General features: G+C 35.8%; 1 long non-coding RNA gene across 1 annotated transcript in view; it reads left to right on the forward strand.

Moving 5' to 3' along the window:
• LOC148352099 (uncharacterized) overlaps positions 1 to 8953 on the forward strand; it is a 152819-nt gene extending 143866 nt beyond the window's left edge. The window contains exon 3 of the long non-coding RNA XR_015852803.1: positions 8807 to 8953. This is a non-coding gene — a long non-coding RNA (uncharacterized LOC148352099). The remainder of the gene's footprint in view (positions 1 to 8806) is intronic.
• The last annotated feature ends 12842 nt before the right edge of the window (positions 8954 to 21795 follow it).

The raw sequence follows: 21795 nt of genomic DNA on the forward strand, positions 1-21795 counted from the left end.
CCTCTGTTGGCTGCGGCTGCATCGGCTCGCTACAACGGGTCAGGTGTATCGACATTTCGTTCTGTGTACATTGTTACAAAGAATGACAATACAAAGGAAATTATTATTATTATTATTATGTAAAATAAATTAAATATGTCGACTTTTAATACTTATAGAAATTCACATTGGTGTGATAGTTTATGGATAATGTTTCCTATCAGACAAATCAATCTTTTGGGGTTATTTTTACTGAATAAAGAGTATTTTTTTTAATATTACACACTGTCCCTTTAAAGAGTAAAATAAAATATTCACTAAATAGCGCTTAAAGAATGGCCTGAGTTATCATAATAGTCCAATGAAAAGTAGAACAATAACATTTAGCAGCAACAACAAATAACAAAATAAGTCACTTGTTTTGCGTGCTTGTTTAGGGGGGTGATGGCCCTGGGGAAGAAACGGTCTCTGATCTTTGTTTTAAGGGACCTGTAGCACCTATAAGAGGGTGACAGGTCCAAGAGGTGGTGGCTGGAGTGAGAAGAGTCTTTTATAATGTTGATATCTCTCCTGCGGTATCGACACTGGGGTGTTATCACAATTATCGCTATGATACTGTTTTTAGAGGGTCTTAAGATTATATGCATTATAACTGTTAAATTCGATGTAATTGTATTAGAACTGTACTTTATTTGTACGAGTGAGTTAATTTTCTAAATATTGTGCGAAGGAAGATATTTTGACTTTGATATATTTTGATTTTTATTACACGTCTAGACTTTTGTTCTGAAAGAGTTATAATAGAAAAAAAATATGTGTATTTTTTATACTGTTAAAAGTTTTTATGTAGTTATTAATAAAAATTAAGTCATATTTATTTGTGACATCCGAAATCACAGGAAGTCTCACATGGCTGCACAAACCACAGAATAAATCAATAATAAATAAATAAATACATTTTTTTCACATCTAGGGTAACTTACTTTTGTTGGTGATAGGAATGAGTGGAGAGGTGTTGTAAAAAGGGTAGTGGGATGTTTGAACGCGTTCTAAGGGATGGGCAGGGCACTTGTATGATGCGGCAGGGGTAAACCAGTGAAAGCTGTCGGGCCCTGCTGTTGAAGAGTGTGTTGTATCACCCTGATCAGAGTGACATGGCCGCTTTCTTGTGTCCTGTTTCATCTGCCTGTAAATTACGGTGTTGATATTCAATGTCATTCTGATCTAGAAGAGTAGAATGTCTAGGGAAAATGCTGAGTCAACAAAACCAAAAGTGCTGAGTCACCTTTTTGGGGCAAGATGCTGGTCACGTGGAGAATTATCTCTATTAACCCAAACTTCAGCAGCTACTGCTACGACACTTATGGATAGATGATAACCAAATTAAATTGTACTATTATCTAAATAAAAACAGTGAAGTGCTTTATTATTTTTTTTTATATTATTATTTTATTTTTTTAATCGTAATTGTGGACTAATTCAAGGGCAGGGAGGGTTCATTTATTCAATGATCATGACATTTTCGGGAAAAAGTATCAGTATTGCATCGGTATCGGCTCGATACCGTAATCCCAGTATCGTACAGCCCTACTTTCCTCAACACACAGGCGCGCATGCGCAAACATGCGCGATTTTAAACAGCGGTAATTAACCCGATTGTTATAAATTGTTATTAATAGAAATATAGTTAAATGTGTGTTTTAATTAAAAAAAGAAGCGGGGATGAATTAAAACAACTTCTTTATAATTAAAGCAAAACAAAAAGGTTTTAAGTATTTACTCAAGAGTAACTTTATTCATGTATTTTATGATCTACTCTTATTTATTTATTCATCGAATCAAGAAAAAAATGCTCACAGAATCCGCTATATTTTATTGAAATACTTTTCATTAAAATACAAAAATGCGTTCGCGGTATTGAATCGAATCGTCTTAATTGTCGTTAAGATGAGATTAGACATGGCACTCCAATATTCAAAATTCATCAGATTACAAAAAAATATATAAGTAAATATAAGAAATTAATATGAGCTGTTTCTTTAAATCGTATATAAAGCAAAAATGTTTTTAAAAATAAATAAAATTAAAATAAAAAGAAATAAAATGATAACAAACGGAATTTGTGGAAACGGAAATTTGTCTACCTGAAGTTCGATAATAGAACATTTATTTATACTTTTATTTCATTTTATTTATTGAATGTAAAAAAATAGTTTTTATCCAAGTACTTTTCTTTGAAATCATCTAAAAAGTACAAACTCTAAATTTCCATAAAACACAAAAAAATTGTTTTACTCTTAAAGGTACGTTGTGTAATATGCGACCACTAGATGGCACTGTGTTGTAGAACTAAAACTAGTTGATAGAGCAGCAAGCTGCCAGACAAACGTAGCAGCGACCTGTGAATACTTTTACATTGGTGTGATACTTAATTATTTTTTTTAATTATTCGAATCAATATATGATTTTTTTTATTATTTTTTTTTATATATAAATGTGTTAAGATTATTTTTTTTTGTACCACTAGGAGTCACGAAATATGACACACTGCCCCTTTAAATGACAATATCATATGTTTGGAAAAATCTATTCAAATAAAAAAAAAGATTCTAAAATAAAAATATCTGTTTTTAGGTGAGTACGAATACAAAAACGTTTTTAAAGACCAATACGTGAAAAGCAAGAAGAAGAATGAGAAACATACGGCCCACGAGCCGGGTCCGGCCCCTTGGATGATTTAATCCGATGATTTAATGATTTTTTTTTAATAAATACAAACCAAATGCTCTTTTCCTCCACTAGAGGGCAGTAAACGTATAAAAGAGCTGCCGTATAGTTTCATGTTAAAGACAATATTGTGCAGTATTTTCTTATCCACCCTTGTAGTACCATCTGAAGTTTTTTACCTGTTCACTGATATTTTTTTTCCTATTTTTAATTTATTCCGAAGCAGTACGACAACGGAGGCAAGTATATTTCTATGCTCGCCTTGTTTGTGAAGTTTGTGGTGAATTGGTTCAGGTGTAAAGCTGCATTTACTCAAATGTTAAAATAAAGAAATTGTTAAGATATGTAATGCCAGGGGTGGGCAAGTGTTTGGAGTCGGGGGCCGCATTGGGTTCAGAAATGGGTCTAGGGGCCCATTCTAGTTCTTTCATTAATCAATAAGTATACATTCAGACTTCTACATGTTATTATTTTTATATTTGTTTTGAAATAGATTGGAAAATTAATGTATTAGTCCCTTTTTTAACCACTTTATATGATATTTACTTTTGTTGTACTACTGTAGTTGTATTTTTTTAGTATTTTGTCATATACTTTTGTTGTATTTCTCTAATATTTTTGTACTATTACTGTAGTTTTATATTTGTACATGTTTGTGGTATTTCCTTAGTAGGGTTTCTCTAGTATTGTAGTATTTCCGTAGTAAATTTTCAGTCATTTTTATGTAATACACTATATCTGTTGTATTTTTATAGTCGTACTATTTCTGTAGTATTTTTGTAGTATTACTGTAGTTTTATTTTTGTACATGTTTGTGGTATTTCCTTAGTAGGGTTTCTCTAGTATTGTAGTATTTCCGTAGTAAATTTTCAGTCATTTTTATGTAATACACTATATCTGTAGTATTTTTATAGTCGTACTATTTCTGTAGTATTTTTGTACTATTAATGTAGTTTTATTTTTGTACATTTTTGTGGTATTGCCTTAGTAGGATTTCTCTAGCATTGTAGTATTTTCCATAGTAAATTGTCATTTTTTTATGAAATACACTATATCTGTAGTATTTTTATAGTCGTACTATTTCTGTAGTATTTTTGTACTATTGATGTCGTTTTATTTTTGTACATGTTTGTGGTATTTCCTTAGTAGAGTTTCTCTAGTATTGTAGTATTTCCATAGTAAATTTTCTTTCATTTTTTTATGTAATACACTATATCTGTAGTATTTTTATAGTCGTACTATTTCTGTAGTATTTTTGTACTATTAATGTAGTTTAATTTTTGTACATTTTTGAGGTATTTCCTTTGTAGGATTTCTCTAGTATTGTAGTATTTCCAAAGTTAATTTTCTGTCATTTTTTATGTAATACAGTATATCTTTAGTATTTTTATAGTCGTACTATTTCTGTAGTATTTTTGTACTATTGATGTAGTTTTATTTTTGTACATTTTTGTGGTATTTCCTTAGTAGGATTTCTCTAGTATTGTAGTATTTTCCATAATAAATTTTCATTTTTTTATGAAATACACTATGTCTGTAGTATTTTTATTGTCGTACTATTTCTGTAGTATTTTTGTACTATTGATGTAGTTTTATTTTTGTACATTTTTGTGGTATTTCCTTAGTAGGATTTCTCTAGTATTGTAGTATTTTCCATAATAAATTTTCATTTTTTTATGAAATACACTATGTCTGTAGTATTTTTATTGTCGTACTATTTCTGTAGTATTTTTGTACTATTAATGTAGTTTTATTTTTGTACATGTTTGTGGTATTTCCTTAGTAGGGTTTCTCTAGTATTGTAGTATTTTCCATAATAAATTTTCTGTCATTTTTTATGTAATACACTATATCTGTAGTATTTTTATAATTGTACTATTTCTGTAGTATTTTTGTACTATTGATGTAGTTTTATTTTTGTACATTTTTGTGGTATTTCCTTAGTAGGGTTTCTCTAGTATTGTAGTATTTCCAAAGTTAATTTTCTGTCATTTTTTTATGTAATACAGTATATCTTTAGTATTTTTATAGTCGTACTATTTCTGTAGTATTTTTGTACTATTGATGTAGTTTTATTTTTGCACATGTTTGTGGTATTTCCTTAGTAGGGTTTCTCTAGTATTGTAGTATTTCCGTAGTAAATTTTCTGTCATTTTTTATGTAATACACTATATCTGTAGTATTTTTATAGTTGTACTATTTCTGTAGTATTTTTGTACTATTAATGTTATTTTATTTTTGTACATTTTTGTGGTATTTCCTTGGTAGGATTTCTCTAGTATTGTAGTATTTCCATCGTAAATTTTCTGTCATTTTTTTATGTAATACAGTATATCTGTAGTATTTTTATAGTCGTACTATTTCTGTGGTAGTGTTTTTTGTATTTTAGTATGACTGTGGTTTTATATTTATAGTATTAGGTTTTGTAGTATTTCTGTATTCTTACTGTAGTAGTTTTTTGTAGTATTTCTGCAGTAGTATTTTTGAAGTAGTTCCATAGTAGTATGTAATATTTCTGTGTGTTCGTAGTATTACTGTAGTTTTATTTTTGTAGTATTTCTGCAATAGTATTTTTCTGTGTATTTCTGCAGTAGTATTTTTGTACCATTTCCACAGCAACATTTCTGTATTATATTGGTCGTATTTTTGTAGTATTTCTGTAGATTTTTGTAGTATTACTGAAGTATTTTTGTAGTATTACTGTAGTATTTTTTTGTATTACTGTAGATTTTTTTCTATTCTGGCACTGATATTTCTCTAGAAGTATTATCTTTGATAGTATTACTGTAGTAGTATTTTTGTAGTACTTCTATTGTACTCTTTTCAGAATGAAAATCATATAGGAGGTCGGTGTTTTTAAACACTAAATCTTAGATTTAGTTTTGTAGTAATTTTGTAGTATTTTTGTTGTATTTCTTTATGAGTATTTTTGTAGTATTACTGAAGTATTTTTTTGTATTAATGTAGATTTTTTTGTATTCTGGCACTGATATTTCTCTAGTAGTAGTATTTTTGATAGTATTACTGTAGTAGTATTTTTGTAGTACTTCTATTGTACTCTTTTTCAGAATGAAAATCATATAGGAGGTCCGTGTTTTTAAACTCAAAATCTGATATTTAGTTTTGTAGTAATTTTGGAGTATTTTTTTGTATTTCTTTGAGTATTTTTGTAGTATTACGGAAGTATTTTTTTGTATTAATGTAGATTTTTTTTGTATTCTGGCACTGATATTTCTCTAGTAGTAGTATTTTTGATAGTATTACTGTAGTAGTATTTTTGTAGTACTTCTATTGTACTTTTTTCTGAATGAAAATGATATACGAGGTCTGTGTTTTAAAACACAAAATCTCTAAATTTTGGAGTATTTTGTTGTAGACACCAAAAGGGACGAGAGCAAAGTTGGCACCCGAAATATATATTTTTTTATCAGTTGTACTTTGTGTACTGTATATATATTGTCATTTTATTTTGACCATTTTTGCGGGCCGGATGAAAAAACCCGACGGGCCGCATTTTGCCCGCGGGCCGTAGTTTGCCTACCCCTGTTTACTGTCAAACATTAAAAAAAAGTATTTTTTTCCATTGTTTGTGAAAACATGTTTTACGCTTCGAAGAGATCCATTATCCCCCGTGATTATAATTAATGGGAATTTGTATTTATTGGCCTGATTTTAATCAGGGTGACCACTTCCTGCTTGGGTTATTAAACATCCTGTGCATTTCAGCGTAATCCCCTCATCATGAAAGCGTCCCTGCAGACGTGTACCCCGTTAGAAACTGGAGGAAAAACCGGTCGCCACGGCAACAGACCCCGACGATAACAACAAATGTGAAGGTTTTCTGAGGATGACCTTTGAACCTCAGCAGGATGTTCCTCATTATGTTCTCACACGTGAGGAGGTTCCTGTCGATCAGTTCCTCGGGTTCCTGGGATATTTTCGAGGAATTTAACAAGGGAAGGATTTAAGGGGACGGTGTGTGTTCTTTAGCGCCTCCTAGTGGTAAGAAAAAAAACATGATTTATTTAAGAAAAACTGTCATATAAAGACTTGTGGGGGGAGGGATTTGTATTTATTCAACATAAGATGAGGATCATCCATAGGGAGCTGAAATATTTGTCAGACATCTTGTGTACACCTCATAAAACAAAAATAAATGTCTTTTTTCTTCTTCTTTTTTTTTTTTTCTTTTTTTTCTTTGTTTTTTTCTTCTTTCTTACCACTTTTTGTTTTTCTTATTTTTTTCTATTTATCATCTTTCTTTTATTCTTTTTGCCCTTACTTGTTTCTAGTTTCTTTTCTTGTTACTTTACTTCTTTTTTTCCTTTGATTCTCTATTTTTCTTTCTTTTCTTTTTTCGTTTTCTATTTCAATCTTTCTTCTTTTCTTTGTTTTTCTTGTTGCTTTTTTTCTCCTTTTTCCCGTTTCTTTCACTTTGTATTTTTCCCTTTTTTCTTCTTTTCTTTTTTGTGTTTTCTTTCTTTTTTCTTCTTTCTTTACACTTTTTGTTTTTCCTTTTTTTCTACTTCTCATCTTTCTTTTATTCTTTTTGCCCTTACTTGTTTCTAGTTTCTTTTCTTTTTACGTTTCTTCTTTTTTCTTTAAATTTCAATTTTTCTTTTTCCTTTTTTGTTTTCTATTTCGATCTTTCTTCTTTTCTTTGTTTTTCTTATTTTTTTCTATTTCCCTACTTTCTTTTATTCTATTTGCCCTTACTTGTTTCTAGTTTCTTTTCTTGTAACTTTTCTTATTTTTTCTTCAATTTTCCCATTTTTCTATTTTTTATTTTTTCATTTTCTATTTCGATCTTTCTTCTTTTCTTTGTTTTTCTTATTCCTTTTTCACCTTTCTCATTGTCCCCTTTTCTTCTCCTTTTTCCCGTTTCTTTCACTTTGTATTTTTCCCTTTTTTCTTCTTTTCTTTTTTGTGTTTTCTTTCATTTTTCCTCTTTCTTTACACTTTTTGTTTTTCTTATCTTTTTCTATTTCCCTTCTTTCTTTTATTCTTTTTGCCCTCACTTGTTTCTGGTTTCTTTTCTTGTTACTTTTCTTCTTTTATTTTTTCGTTTTCTATTTCAATCTTTCTTATTTTCTTTGTTTTTTTCTCCCCTTTTCACCTTTCTCATTGTCCCCTTTTCATCTCTTTTTTTCCTGTTTCTTTCACTTTGTATTTTTCCCTATTTTCTTTTCTTTTCCTTTCTTTTCCTTTCTTTTTTGTCTTTCACTTGCGAAAGGCTGTGCAAACAAAATAAGAAGGAAAAACTGTGCATTTTAGTCACTTTGTGTCTCCGTAGTTTGTATTTTCTTCATGCTTTTTTTGCAATCGTTTTTGTTTCACTCCTCAACGCAGCGCCATCTAGTGGTCAAATATTACACACTGTCTCTTTAACTTGTTAAGTCGATGCTTTGTTTTCAGTGTTTATCCTTTTTTTTTTATTAGTGTGGTTTCTCGTCTACTATACGTATTATGTTTCAAAGCCCCAGTGTGTAAAATGTGACCACTAGAGGGCACTGTTGTGTAATGCAAAGAAAAACCAGTGCCAAATGATCACTACGCAGCAAGATGCCAGACAAACATGGGGGCGACTACTAAGTATAGATTTTACTGTGTAAAAGAAATACAAATTTCTCAATCTATGATTTTTTTTTTTATTAAAAAAACATTGGTATAGTATTTTTTTTGCCTAGTATTTAAATCAATATATTATTTTTCACTGAATGAATTTTTTTTTACCACTAGGTGGCATTAACGATGACACACTGTCCCTTTAATGCTCCAGCTTTTTTTTCATTAGTCCATCTTGCATTGAGTCTCAGTTAATTCATTCCATTTGTATAACCTTTAAAGGGACAGTGTGTGTGATTTGACCACTAGAAGCCGCTGTATTGTGGACTGCCACAGAAAACGAGTGTTAAAAAGCACAAGGAAGAATACAAACTACGCAGACTTAAAGTGAGCATAGAGCACCAGTTTTCTGTTAAAAAATGCTGGCTAGCTTTTTGTAATGTTTTTAGCATATTCGGGTACCCGTAGCAGCAAAATGGCAGATCATTACGTAAATATTGTTTTCTTTCTAATAATCAAAGTTTTTCCCCTCCAGGTGGCGCTAAGTCATACACACTTTCCCTTTTAAAGGCCCAGTGTGTAATATTTGACCCCTGGATGACAGTGTTGTCTAATGCGAAGGGAAACCAGTGCCACAGAGCACAGCGCAGCAGCAAGATGCCACACAAACATGGCGGTGACCTCTAGGTAGGGATTCTTAACCTATGATTTCTTTTCTATACATTAACATTGGTAGTATAATTCATATATTTTTTGCTTAGTATTCAAATCAATGTTTTTTTTTATTTAACTGGATGAAATAGGACGCTCTATGTTTTATACACTGTCCCTTTAAGCTTTTACATTCATCTTTTATGTAATAGATTTTTTTGGAGTGTCCGGATTTTATAATATATACTTTTGTGTATTTCCATGTTTACGAAAGTATCATAAGAAGAAAAACTCGAATCACGCTCGTGTAAACATTAAAATAGAAAATAAACAAAGCAGGTTGATCTAAAAAGTAAGACAACAGCGCCCCCGAGTGGCTAAAAACATATTTCTTGCTGATGTTCGCCAGTTTATAAATGTTTTTTAATGTACATTTTTTTGATCAAATAATCCGGATTTGTTTTTGTTGGGTTAATAAAGTTGCTACAATTTTGAATTTGTACTAAAGATAATAATTAAACGAGCGAAAATCTAATATTTTTGACTTAGTTCAAACTATTTTGTTTATTTGTTTTGAAAATAAGACATTAAAATCTAAAATGTACAATTTTATGTTGATTTTATTATCATTATTAGTTATTTATTGATTAGATTTTCCTCTTCGTCTTTTTCAGTGCATGCTCGGAAGACGTCATAAAAAATGTTTTATTAAATATATTAATTTCACGTCCATAGGACACCCAATCGCAGGCCTGGTTAGTACTCGAACTGGGCGCTGTAAGCAGGTCATTATGACACCATCCCCTGATCTAAATCCTACATGAGGGCAAGGAAAAACTCAAAACCTCATGTCCATTTGATGTTGCCAACGCCAACATCTCTCTCTCTCTCTCTCTCCCCTTTCCTCCCTTTTTCTCTCAATCTCTTGCTCTCTCTCTCTCTCTTTCACTATATGTATCTCTTTTTCTCTTTCTTTGTCCCTCTTTGTCTCTTTCTCTGTCTTTTCACCTTCTTTTGCTCTCTCTTCCTTTTCACTCTTTCTCCCCTTCTCTCTTTCTCTTCTTCTCTTTTCTTTCCTTCTCTCTTTCCTTTTTTCTTTGGATTTCTTTCTTTCTCTCTCTTTCTTCCCCCCTCTCTTACTATCTCTCTTTTGTTTCTCACGTTCTCTCTCTCTCCCTCTTTCACTCTCTGTGTCTCTCTCTTTCTCTTTCTTTGTCCCTCTTTGTCTCTTTCTCTGTCTTTTCACCTTCTTTTGCTCTCTCTTCCTTTTCACTCTTTCTCCCCTTCTCTCTTTCTCTTTTTCTCTTTTCTTTCCTTCTCTCTTTCCTTTTTTCTTTGGATTTCTTTCTTTCTCTCTCTTTCTTCCCCCCTCTCTTACTATCTCTCTTTTGTTTCTCACGTTCTCTCTCTCTCCCTCTTTCACTCTCTGTGTCTCTCTCTTTCTCTTTCTTTGTCCCTCTTTGTCTCTTTCTCTCTGTGTCTATTTACCTTCGTCTGCTCTCTCTTCCTTTTTTCCTTTTCTCTCTTTCTCCCCTTCTCTCTTTCTCCCCTTCTCTCTTTCTCTTCTCTTTTCTTTCCTTCTCTCTTTCTTTTTTTAATTTGGATTTCTTTCTTTCTCTCTTTCCCCCTCTCTTACTATTTCTGTTTTTATCTCTTTTGTTTCTTACGTTCTCTCTCTCTCTGTGTCTCCATCTTTCTCTTTCTCCCTTTTTCTCTCAAGCTCTCTGTCTCTTTCACTCTCTGTCTCCTTTTCTCTTTCTTTGTCCCACTTTGTCTCTTTCTCTCTGTGTCTTTTTACCTTCTTTTGCTCTCTCTTCCTTTTTTCCTTTTCTCTCTTTCTCCCCTTCTCTCTTTCTCTTCTTCTCTTTTCTTCCCATCTCTCTTTCTATTTTATCTTTGGATTTCTTTCTTTCCCCCTCTTTCTTTCCCCCTCTCTTACTATTTCTCTTTTGTTTCTCACGTTCTCTCTTTCTCTCTCTCTCTTCCTCCCCTTTTCCCTCAATCTCTCTCTCTCTCTCTCTCTCTCTCTCTCTTTCACTCTCTGTGTCTCTCTTTTTCTCTTACTTTGTCCCCCTTTGTCTTTTACTCTCTGTGTCTTTTTACCTTCTTTTGCTCTCTCTTCTTTTTTTCCTTTTCTCTCTTTCTCCCCTTCTCTCTATTTTCTTCTTCTCTCTTTTTCCCCCCTCTCTTACTAGTTCTCTTTTTATCTCTTTTGTTTCTCACGTTCTCTCGCTCTCTCACTCTCTCTCTCTCTCTCTCTCTCTCTCTCTCGCGCTCTCTCTCACGCTCTGCTGCGACAGCAATGACTGTACCCCTTCAAGAAAACGAATACCCTTAAATGGACCAAATACAGTGAATTATTAGTCGTCCTAATATGAATATATCTCTGTCCTGCCCCATAAGGAAATAACTAATATTATATGAAGAAAAATATAGCAATCTGCTGCCACCTACTGACATGGATTTGTTACCTGGCGGAATGCAATGACACTGAAAAGAGTCATTCCTTTTTGCAAAGACAAAATAGGAAATTTCCTGCGGTATCCTTGATGTGGTCTCACGGCATACTATTTGAAAAACACTGTTCTGAAAAGTAAGCCGACAGCGCCTCCCAGTGGCCAAAAAGCGGACAAAAAAAACTCATGATTATTTTTGTCGTTAAAAAAGTTCGAAATTATGAACAAAATTCAGCATTATATAACTACATATACAAATGTTATCCACTTCCATATTTTCACCTGAACTATTAGGTAGATTATGTTTTTCTATTATGAGGAAAATACACTAAAAACCTCAAAAATTTCCCTTTTTTATACCTTCTTTCCCCCTACTTTTCTTTTTATTCAGTTTCCTTTTTTCTCTTTCTTTTTCTCCATTTTCCTTTTTTTACCTCTTTTTCTTATTATTTATGTTTTCCTTTTTTATTATCTCTTAATCTTATTTCTTCTTCCCTATTATTGATTCCTTTAAAAAAAACCATGTTCTCTTCTTTTTGTCTTTCTTTGAGAAAAATATGAGGAGACAGTGCTTTTTTTTCTCACTTTCAGTCTCTGTACTTTGTATTCTTCTTTGAACTCGTTTTTATTTGCACTACACATTACAGCGACATCTATATTTGAGCAAAAAATACTTGGATTATGTTTTGGATTATACCCAAAAAATAATTTTAATTTATTTTAATGCGAATATGACAACTCTCCGAAAATACACTACTGTATATTATCTGGCAATCGGGCGCTTTTGTCAAAGAGCAACACTGACATCTTGTGGTCAGAAGATACATTACAGTATAGCTAAATTACTTCGCCTGATACGAAGAAGCAATCATTTTTAATCATTTTAATGTTTAATTTGAAATAATTACAAATAGTACATATAATATATTTTTAAGACGGTGATTATTATCATAGTTAAATGATAATATTAGCTAATATTGTACTTTTTTTTTTAAATAAATCAAAACACGTTAATTCAAATGAACGCCTTGCTCAGTGATAAAATGTAATAAAAATACATGTTTATACTTTTACTATGACAGTATTTGGTCAAAAACGGGTAAATAGTTTTTGGTTTTGTTATATTGTTAGGTTTGGCGAAAACAATGTTAAAATATGTCATTTCACGAAAAAAATCTCACTGCAATTCACATTGTACAATTTTCTTAAATACTTGCCACAAGATGGCAGCAGAGCAGTATTTTAGATTGGATTGTTCAGATGAGCGAGAACAGGCAAGTATAAAGTCGTGTTTATTTGTGACGCCCTTCATCACAAAGAGTCTCAAAAGGCTGTACAGACTACAAACTGTTATGACACCATTCCCTGATCTAAAACCTACATGAGGGCAAGGAAAAACTCAAAACCTCAACATGAGGTAATGGAAAAAAACTATTGCACCATCCCCTGATTTAAAACCTACATGAGGGCATGGAAAAATTGAAAAACCTAACCATGCGGAAAATGAAGAAACCTTTTCTTTTTTTTTTCTATCTCTCTCTCACTCTCTCTTCCTCCCTTTTTCTCTGTCTTTGTTCCTCTTTGTCTCTTTCTCTCTCTGTGTCTTTTCACCTTCTTTTGCTCTCTTGTTTTTTCCTTTTCTCTCTCTCTCTCTCTCTCTCTCTCTCTCTCTTGCTTTCCCCTTCCCTATTTTCTCTCCTTCTCTTTTTATATTTCTCTTTAGATTTCTTTCTTTCCCTCTCTCACTATTTCCATTATATCTCTTGTTTTTTACATTCTCTCTCTCTCCATCTCTCTGTCTTTTTACCTTCTTTTGCTCTCTCTTCCTTTTTTTCTTTTCTTTCTTGTTCGCTCTCTCTTGCTTTCCCCTTCTCTCGTTTTTCTCCTTCTCCCTTTCCTTTTATCTTCAGATTTCTTTCTTTCCCTCTCTCACTATTTCTATTTTATCTCTTTTAACTCTCTCTCTCTCTTCCTCCCTTTTTCTTTCACTCTGTCTATCTTTTACTCTCTGTCTCTTTTTCTCTTTCTTTGTTCCTCTTTGTCTCTTTCTCGCTGTGTTTTTTATCTTCTTTTGCTCTTTCTTCCTTTTTTCCTTTTCTCTCTTTTCCCTCTCTTACTTTTCCCTTCTCTCCTTCTCCACTTCTCCCTTTCTCTTCTCTTTTTTTCCTTTGCTCTTTCTATTTTTCTTTGGATTTCTTTCTTTCTTTCCCCCTCTCTCACTATCTATCCTTTTATCGCTTTTAGTTCTCACGTTCTCTCTCTTTCTCTCTTCTCTCTCCCTTTCTCTCTATCTTTTTCCCACCCTCTCTCTTTTTCTCTCCTTCTCTTTCTTTCTCTCTAATCTACTAGTCCGGCCCCCGAGAGAGTATTTGTTCTATTGAGTGGCTCCCGAGTTAAAGTGAGTATGATGCCCTTGGGTAAAATAGTCCAGTTAAGTGTTATATTAATCCTTATTAAATGCATAATTATATCATTATTGATGTTTTAGTAGACGTTTTATTGATATTTAGAATTTTTAGTAAGTAGTTTTAGGGGGTCGCCTTTATGCAATACAGGTTTCTATGAGAGTTCATAGGGCAATTTAATTGTTTCAGTTCTCTTTTGGAGGAGAGCCCAAGCTAGCCAGGAAGCTAACGCTAACCCTGGAATATGTTGACCATTACGTTGACGTGTTTTGACATTTCCTTTCAAAATGAAACGAGGAACGTTTCCCGATGAACCCGACGGGAAGTTGAGTCGAAGCGGTCAGGGGTCATTCGGCGAGGGGCCACTTCCGCCATACTTCCTGTTTGTGTTACACAACTTCCTGTTATGCTAAAATGAAGGGGCGGGCTGTGCAGTTCACACCTAGGCTTACAGTGGCAGTGTTCTGTTCTTTTTTGACACCAAATTGTCATTATTACCCGATTCCTTTTTTTTTTTTTTTTGACAAAGATTTACCGCACTCCAAACTTTTCGTCAGGCAGATCCGCCATTGTTGTTTTGGTCTCTCGCCGATCTCGGCAAACGAGATCTCGTTCTTCGAGATGACGTCATTGTTTTGGCGGTTGTCGAGTGAAAGAGAAGTATGCCTCCGAAAAAACAGTTGGTATTAGGTGCAAATCAACAAAAAAATGGTCATTTATTCAGTGTCGGTAATAAGTCGAAACATAATACAGAAAGTGGTAACAACGGCAATAATTCCGGCACGAAAAAACGGCGGAGAAATTCTTCAGAAGACAGCGATGGCAAGGAAAACACGCGTGTTGAAGCGAAAGATTCGACGAAAGATAAACAAAAGAATACTCCTAGCAAGAAAAGGACTTTTCTGCCAAAATAGACTCAATTATATTCCTACTGACGTTATGAGGAGGATGATAATGGAGACTACATGTTTTGTGATGCGTGTACCCAGCGTGACAAAAAAACTGGATATACTTTACAGTGCCCCCCCATACCACCACCAATAGAATTTCTCAGTGCAATTTGTTTATAAGCAGGTAGGCGCCTTGCATGGCTGACTCCCTACTGTTGTGTGAGTGTGTGTGTGTGAATGGGTAAGTGTTGTTAGGAAATAAACTATTAAAAATGGATAAATTGTTAGGAATTAAACGTTAAAATGTAGCGTTTACCAAATTGTTCGAATTAGTTATCTAACTCCATTAACCAAACACAACAAACATTCTGTCCAAACAATGCGTGCTTGTTTCTTTTTGTGAAAAGACGGAGAAGAGACCGGCATTTCCACACGGGGGCAAATTTAATTTCTTAATTAATTTAACTAAGTGAACTCCATCGAATTAGCCGAATTAGTGTCGCTCGAGTCTTCGTCGAGCCTTCTCTCTCGTACTCCCTCGATCTTCTGAAGTTCTCCCGGCCCACGCCTTTTTCCGCAAGCCGGCGCCCCGGCTCCTCCCATGGGCGTGTCAGGAAAAGCCCCCTACGTGGGCTCCGCGGCTCCACCACCTCGCCTCGATGTCAGGACCCCGAGCGTTTATCAAATCAGGACCTGGCCTTCTCCGTCAGAGTCCTGTTATAAACAGAACTAAACAAAACATTCGCATTCGGAACAACGTGACCTGTCATTGAACTTAAGCCTTCTCTGTGAAAATCTTCATTGCATTGAATAACTGTAAATTGTATAAAATCCTTTATAGTAAAATGTATAAAATCCTTCAGTGTGAAGCACATTGTAAAGTACTTTGGGAGGTCTTCATTGACTTGAAAAGCAGACCACACGGATAGGGCACACTGTGTGAAATGGTGCCTGTCTCCGTAGTTGAGTTTATTTCAGAATTGAACCATTTTTTTGTTTCAAGCATACAAGTGTGTTTTTAAAAATACAGCAGAAGCAAAATAAGTTTAGTTGCGGTTGATTTAGGTATTACAAAGTAAAGCACATGATAAAAACGTATCGGAGTTGGTTTTTAGCTTCCTCCAACTTGCAAACCTTGCCCGGTTTCCATGAAATCAACACACCATGGCGGACAAAAACACGGAAACCATTCAGTGGAGGGAAAGTGAGGTTTTGGATTTAATTCATATTTGGGGGACAACTCTCTTCAGCCTCCGGTAGCACAGTAACTTTCAAATTGCTGGATACGCTACGGCGTGAGCATCCATGAGTGCTTCCGTTAACAAAGCATTGCATGTGACATAGCGCATCCTGTTTCTCATAAGCAGGGTGTGATGGCAATCAAATAAGAGACGCATAGAAGTCACATTTAGTTGGAAATGTGAACCATCACTCTAAAAAAATAGGATTCCACCCAAAAACGTCAGTCTTGACTCGGCCAGGACTCGAACCTGTTACCTCAGGGGGCGCCCAACCCTAAGGCCCCCGCGCTGCATGAGAGACTTTAATGAGCGCTTAAACGGCGTGTAAATACGGTCCTATTTTCTCACATTTTGCATGTTTAAGAATTTGGGATTACCTCAAAGGTTCATGTCACATTTCAAATGTTTACCTTCTGGTTTTTGTCTATACTTTGAGCATTATGAGGAAATAGCCAAACTACCAAAAACTGGTTTGTAAACCAGCTTATTGTCTCATAAATGGTAGTGTTGCATTCAAGTCATGTAAGGTCATGTTTAGTTGTGATGCCCTTAATCACAAGGAGTCTCAAAGGGAGTCATAGACCAACGATTATTATGACACCATCCCCTGATCTAAAACCGACATGAGGGCAAGGGAAAACTCAAAAACCTCAACATGAAGAAAATGAAGAAACCTTGAGAAGGGACCGCACATGATTCAAGTCATGTCAAGTCATGTTTAGTTGTGACACCCTTAATCACAAGGAGCCTCAAAGGGCGTCACAGACCACAGACTATTATGACACCATCCCCTGGTCTAAAACCTACATGAGGGTAAGGAAAAACTCAAAAACCTCAGCATGAAGAAAATGAAGAAACCTTGAGACGGGACCGCACATGATTCAAGTAATCACAAGGAGTCTCAAAGAGCTGCACAGACTATTGCAAACCACAGACTATTATGACACTATCCCCTGATCTAAAACCTACATGAGGGCAAGGAAAAACTCAAAAACCTCAGCATGAAGAAACCTTGAGAAGGGACCGCACATGATTCAAGTCATTTCAAGTCATGCTTAGTTGTGACGCCCTTCATCACAAGAAGTCTCAAAGAGCTGCACAGACTATTATGACGCCATCCCCTGATCTAAAACCGACATGAGGGTAAGGAAAAACTCAAAAACCTCAGCATGAATAAAATGAAGAAACCTTGAGAAGGGACCGCGCATGATTCAAGTCATGTCAAGTCATGTTTAGTTGTGACACCCTTAATCAGAAGGAGACTCAAAGGGCGTCACAGACCACAGACTATTATGACACCATCCCCTGATCTAAAACCAACATGAGGGCAAGGGAAAACTCAAAAACCTCAACATGAAGAAAATGAAGAAACCTTAAGAAGGGACCGCACATGATTCAAGTCATGTTTAGTTGTGACACCCTTAATCACAAGGAGCCTCAAAGGGCGTCACAGACTATTATGACACCATCCCCTGATCTAAAACCGACATGAGGGCAAGGGAAAACTCAAAAACCTCAACATGAAGAAAATGAAGAAACCTTGAGAAGGGACCGCACATGATTCAAGTCATGTAAAGTCATGTTTAGTTGTGATGCCCTTAATCACAAGGAGTCTCAAAGGGAGTCATAGACCAACGATTATTATGACACCATCCCCTGATCTAAAACCTACATTAGGACAAGGAAAAACTCAAAAACCTCAGCATGAGGAAAATGAAGAAACCTTGAGAAGGGACCGCGCATGATTCAAGTCATGTCAAGTCATGTTTAGTTGTCTCATTAGCTGCACCGCTTATCCTCAGTAGGGTCGCGGGGGTGATGGAGCCCATCCCAGCAATCATCAGGCAGTGGGCAGGGGACACCCTGAACTGGTTGCCAGCCAATCGCAGGGCACACGGGGACAGACAACTCACTCGCTCATTCACACCTAGGGACAATTTGGACCAGCCAATTCACCTGACATGCATATTTTTGGAATGTGGGAGGAAACCGGAGTGCCCGGAGGAAACCCACGCAAGCACGGGGAGAACATACAAACTCCGCATAGGAAGTCTGGAGCTGGATTTGAACCCACGCAGGAGGTTCCCATGACTTGAACTGTGCCGCACATGCGCTAACCACTACGCCGCCGTGCTGCCCGTGCGGATTCAAGTCATGTTTAGTTGTGACGCCCTTAATCACAAGGCGTCTCAAAGAGCTGCACAGACCACAGACTATTAACACACCATCCCCTGATCTAAAACCTACATGAGGGCAAGAGTAAACTCAAAACCTCAGCACGAGGAAATGAAAAAACCTCGAAGAGGGGCCATGTAAAGTCGGGAGTTTTTGACTACCTCTAAAGTATCGTTTTTGTCTCCTAGTACAAAAGTGATTATCGGCCATTTGAACTATGTATATGCGAATCAAACAACTTTGTTCCTCAATTGTGCGCAGAATATTCTTGATAAAAACTGCTTCATTCCAGTGCTAGTTATACCCGTTTCACAACCCAATGAAATATTTGATCATGAATTCTTTTACTACATTACAAATAAGTATTTGCCTGAGCACAAAGACTACAAATAAGTTGTACTTACTGAATACTACTACTATATCTTCCGATGGAGGAAACTACCCCACTAAACTGTGGAAATTTGGAAGCCTGCCTCACTGAGATAAAAAGATGAATGTCACTCCATTTCTTGCGCCTTAACTCTGAAAAGACCAAAATGTGATTGGTCCATCTAAATGCTGTGACTTGTTCTCAAAAACTACTCTGAATATTGACTCGGTCCAAAATTTAGGTGTCATATTTGACCCCGATCTGTCCTTCCGAACACACGTTATATTACTAGAACAGCTGTTTATCTTCTTCGCCACATTGCTAAAATTCGTCCCATGCTGTCCCAGTCCGATGCGGAGATTATAATTCATGCGTTTGTTACCTCCTGTCTTACCTTAATGCCCTACTCTCTGGTCTCCCAGAGTCCAACAACAAGAGCCTGCAGCTGGTACAAAATACTGCAGCGAGGCTTTTAACTAAGACAAGAAAGTTTGATCACATGACCCCGATTTTAGCTAATATGCATTGGCTCCCCGTTAACTTAAGATGTGATTTTAAGGTTCTGTTGGGAGTATACAAAATCATGCATGGACTTGCTCCCTCATCTCTTCAGATTTAATTTCCCCCTATTTTCTGGTCCGGAGCCTTCGCTCTGAAAATGCTGGTTCAACAGCGTTCTCCATTCGGGCCCCGGTTGAGATTTTGAGTTTTTCCTTGCCCTCGTGTAGGTTTTAGATCAGGGGATGGTGTCATAGTAGTCTGTAGTTTGCAATAATATGTGGTCTGTGCAGCTCTTTGAGACTCCTTGTGATAAAGAACGTCACAAATAAACAACTTGACTTGACTTAAGGTTTTTGAGTTTTTCCTTGCCCTCGTGTAGGTGTTAGATCAGGGGATAGTGTCATAATAGTCTGTAGTTTGCAATAATACAAAGTCTGTGCAGCCCTTTGAGACTCCTTGTGATAAAGAACGTCACAAATAAACATAACTTGACTTGACTTGAGGTTTTTAGGTTCTCCCTTGCCCTCATTTAGGTTTTAGATCAGGGGATGGTGTCATAGTAGTCTGTAGTTTGCAATAATATGTGGTCTGTGCAGCTCTTTGAGACTCCTTGTGATAAAGAACGTCACAAATAAACAACTTGACTTGACTTAAGGTTTTTGAGTTTTTCCTTGCCCTCGTGTAGGTGTTAGATCAGGGGATAGTGTCATAATAGTCTGTAGTTTGCAATAATACAAAGTCTGTGCAGCCCTTTGAGACTCCTTGTGATAAAGAACGTCACAAATAAACATAACTTGACTTGACTTGAGGTTTTTAGGTTCTCCCTTGCCCTCATTTAGGTTTTAGATCAGGGGATGGTGTAATAATAATCGGTAGTTTGCAATAATCTGTGGTCTGTGCAGCCCTTTGAGACTCCTTGTGATAAAGAGCGTCACAAATAAACATAACTTGACTTGAGATTTTTAGGTTCTCCCTAGCCCTCATGTAGGTGTTAGATCAGGGGATAGTGTCATAATAGTCTGTAGTTTGCAATAATATGTGGTTTGTGCAGCCCTTTGAGACTCCTTGGGATTAAGGACGTCACAAATAAACATACCTTGACTTGACTTGAGGTTTTTGAGTTTTTCCTTGCCCTCATGTAGGTTTTAGATCAGGGGATAGTGTCATAATAGTCTGTAGTTTGCAATAATCTGTGGTCTGTGCAGCCCTTTGAGACTCCTTGTGATCAAGAACGTCACAAATAAACATAACTTGACTTGAGGTTTTTAGGTTCTCCCTTGCTCGCATGTAGGTTTTAGATCAGGGGATGGTGTCATAATAATCTGTAGTTTGCAATAATCTGTGGTCTGTGCAGCCTTTTGAGACTCCTTATGTTTAAGGGCGGCACAAATAAACATGACTTGACTACTATTTTGTTTATTTTCGTGGTTTTATCCAGGGTTAAAGAGAGGAACTTAAACGTATGGTATGAACAGGAATATTTCGCAGTCGTCAGAAAAGACGGGTTAAAGCTAATTTTGGCTAACAAAATCTTCTTTTTTGGTCCGAAAGACAAAATGTTCTTGATTGTAGATAACAGATTTAGGGCAGCTGGGAATGTTTAAACCTCACAATGTACGATAGACCCCCGGGATATGGCATCCTTACCTTATGTTTTCCCCCAAAGTTGCAAAAAAAGATGTTTTTTCGACCCCTCTTTACAGCATTCCCCCCGTTATACAATCCATTCACGAGCCAAGAAACATAAAATTCAAACTTTTGTGCGTTTAATGACTTACTAAGATCCTGGTCGACGTCTTTAAAATGTTGGTCTGCTATTAGTTTGCGTCACACATCGTGAAAATAGAGATATGCTATTGGCTGAACTACCTCCCACAATGCCTTTCTGGCTTTTCATTCAGGTCAGAATCTCATGTAATTCACAAAGATTTTGCGAGCCGGCGATGCAATACTGTATTTTTGTAGCTATGGGTCCAAGGGTACAGTAATGACAAAGGGAGAAGCAAAATATGCTAACCGTAGAAACCGATTATGAAAAAAACACAATGAGGGAATATGATATTGCTACCGTGTTGTACGGCTGAAACCAATGGACAATCGGGACTATTACTCAATTTGGAGGCGATTAAAGCAAGGAAATCTTCTGAGGGCACGACAATCCCCACAAGTGGAACTTTCATTTTGAATCCAATCACATGACCCCGATTTTAGCTAAACTGCATTGGCTCCCTGTTAACTTAAGATGTGATTTTAAGGTTCAAAATCATGCATGGACTTGCTCCCTCATCTCTTCAGATTTAATTTCCCCCTATGTTCTGGTCCGGAGCCTTCGCTCTGAAAATGCTGGTATACTAGTGATCCCAAGAGCCAAGAAGAAATCGCAGGTTCAACAGCGTTCTCCATTCGGGCCCCGGTTGAGATTTTGAGATTTTCCTTGCCCTCATGTAGGTTTTAGATCAGGGGAACCGTCGTTGGTGTCATGCTCTTCCCGGACATCTTCAACATCTTACCTAGTGTTTACTATTCTGTGTACAGTAATGCTAATTGTAATTCACCCTGGTCAATCCTGGAAGGGGGATTACCACATGTGTGGTTTCTCTTTTTTCCCTCACACTGAGGTTTTTGAGTTGTTCCTTGCCCGCATGCTGGTTTAAGATCAGGCAATTGTGCAATTCTGTAATTGTAATCCTGTGCAGTCCTTTGAGACATTTTTGTGATTAAGGGCTATTTAAATAAATGTGACTTGACTTGACTGGAATCCATCGTCGCTTTCTCCCCCTTCTCCGCATCCACCCGTTACCCCACTCAACCAGCTCAGTTCACGTCACACCAAAG

Source organism: Urocampus carinirostris, chromosome 15 (assembly GCF_059441175.1).
Source record: "Urocampus carinirostris isolate Australia breed hairy pipefish chromosome 15, RoL_Ucar_1.0, whole genome shotgun sequence".
In the NCBI taxonomy this organism is placed as follows: domain Eukaryota; kingdom Metazoa; phylum Chordata; class Actinopteri; order Syngnathiformes; family Syngnathidae; genus Urocampus; species Urocampus carinirostris.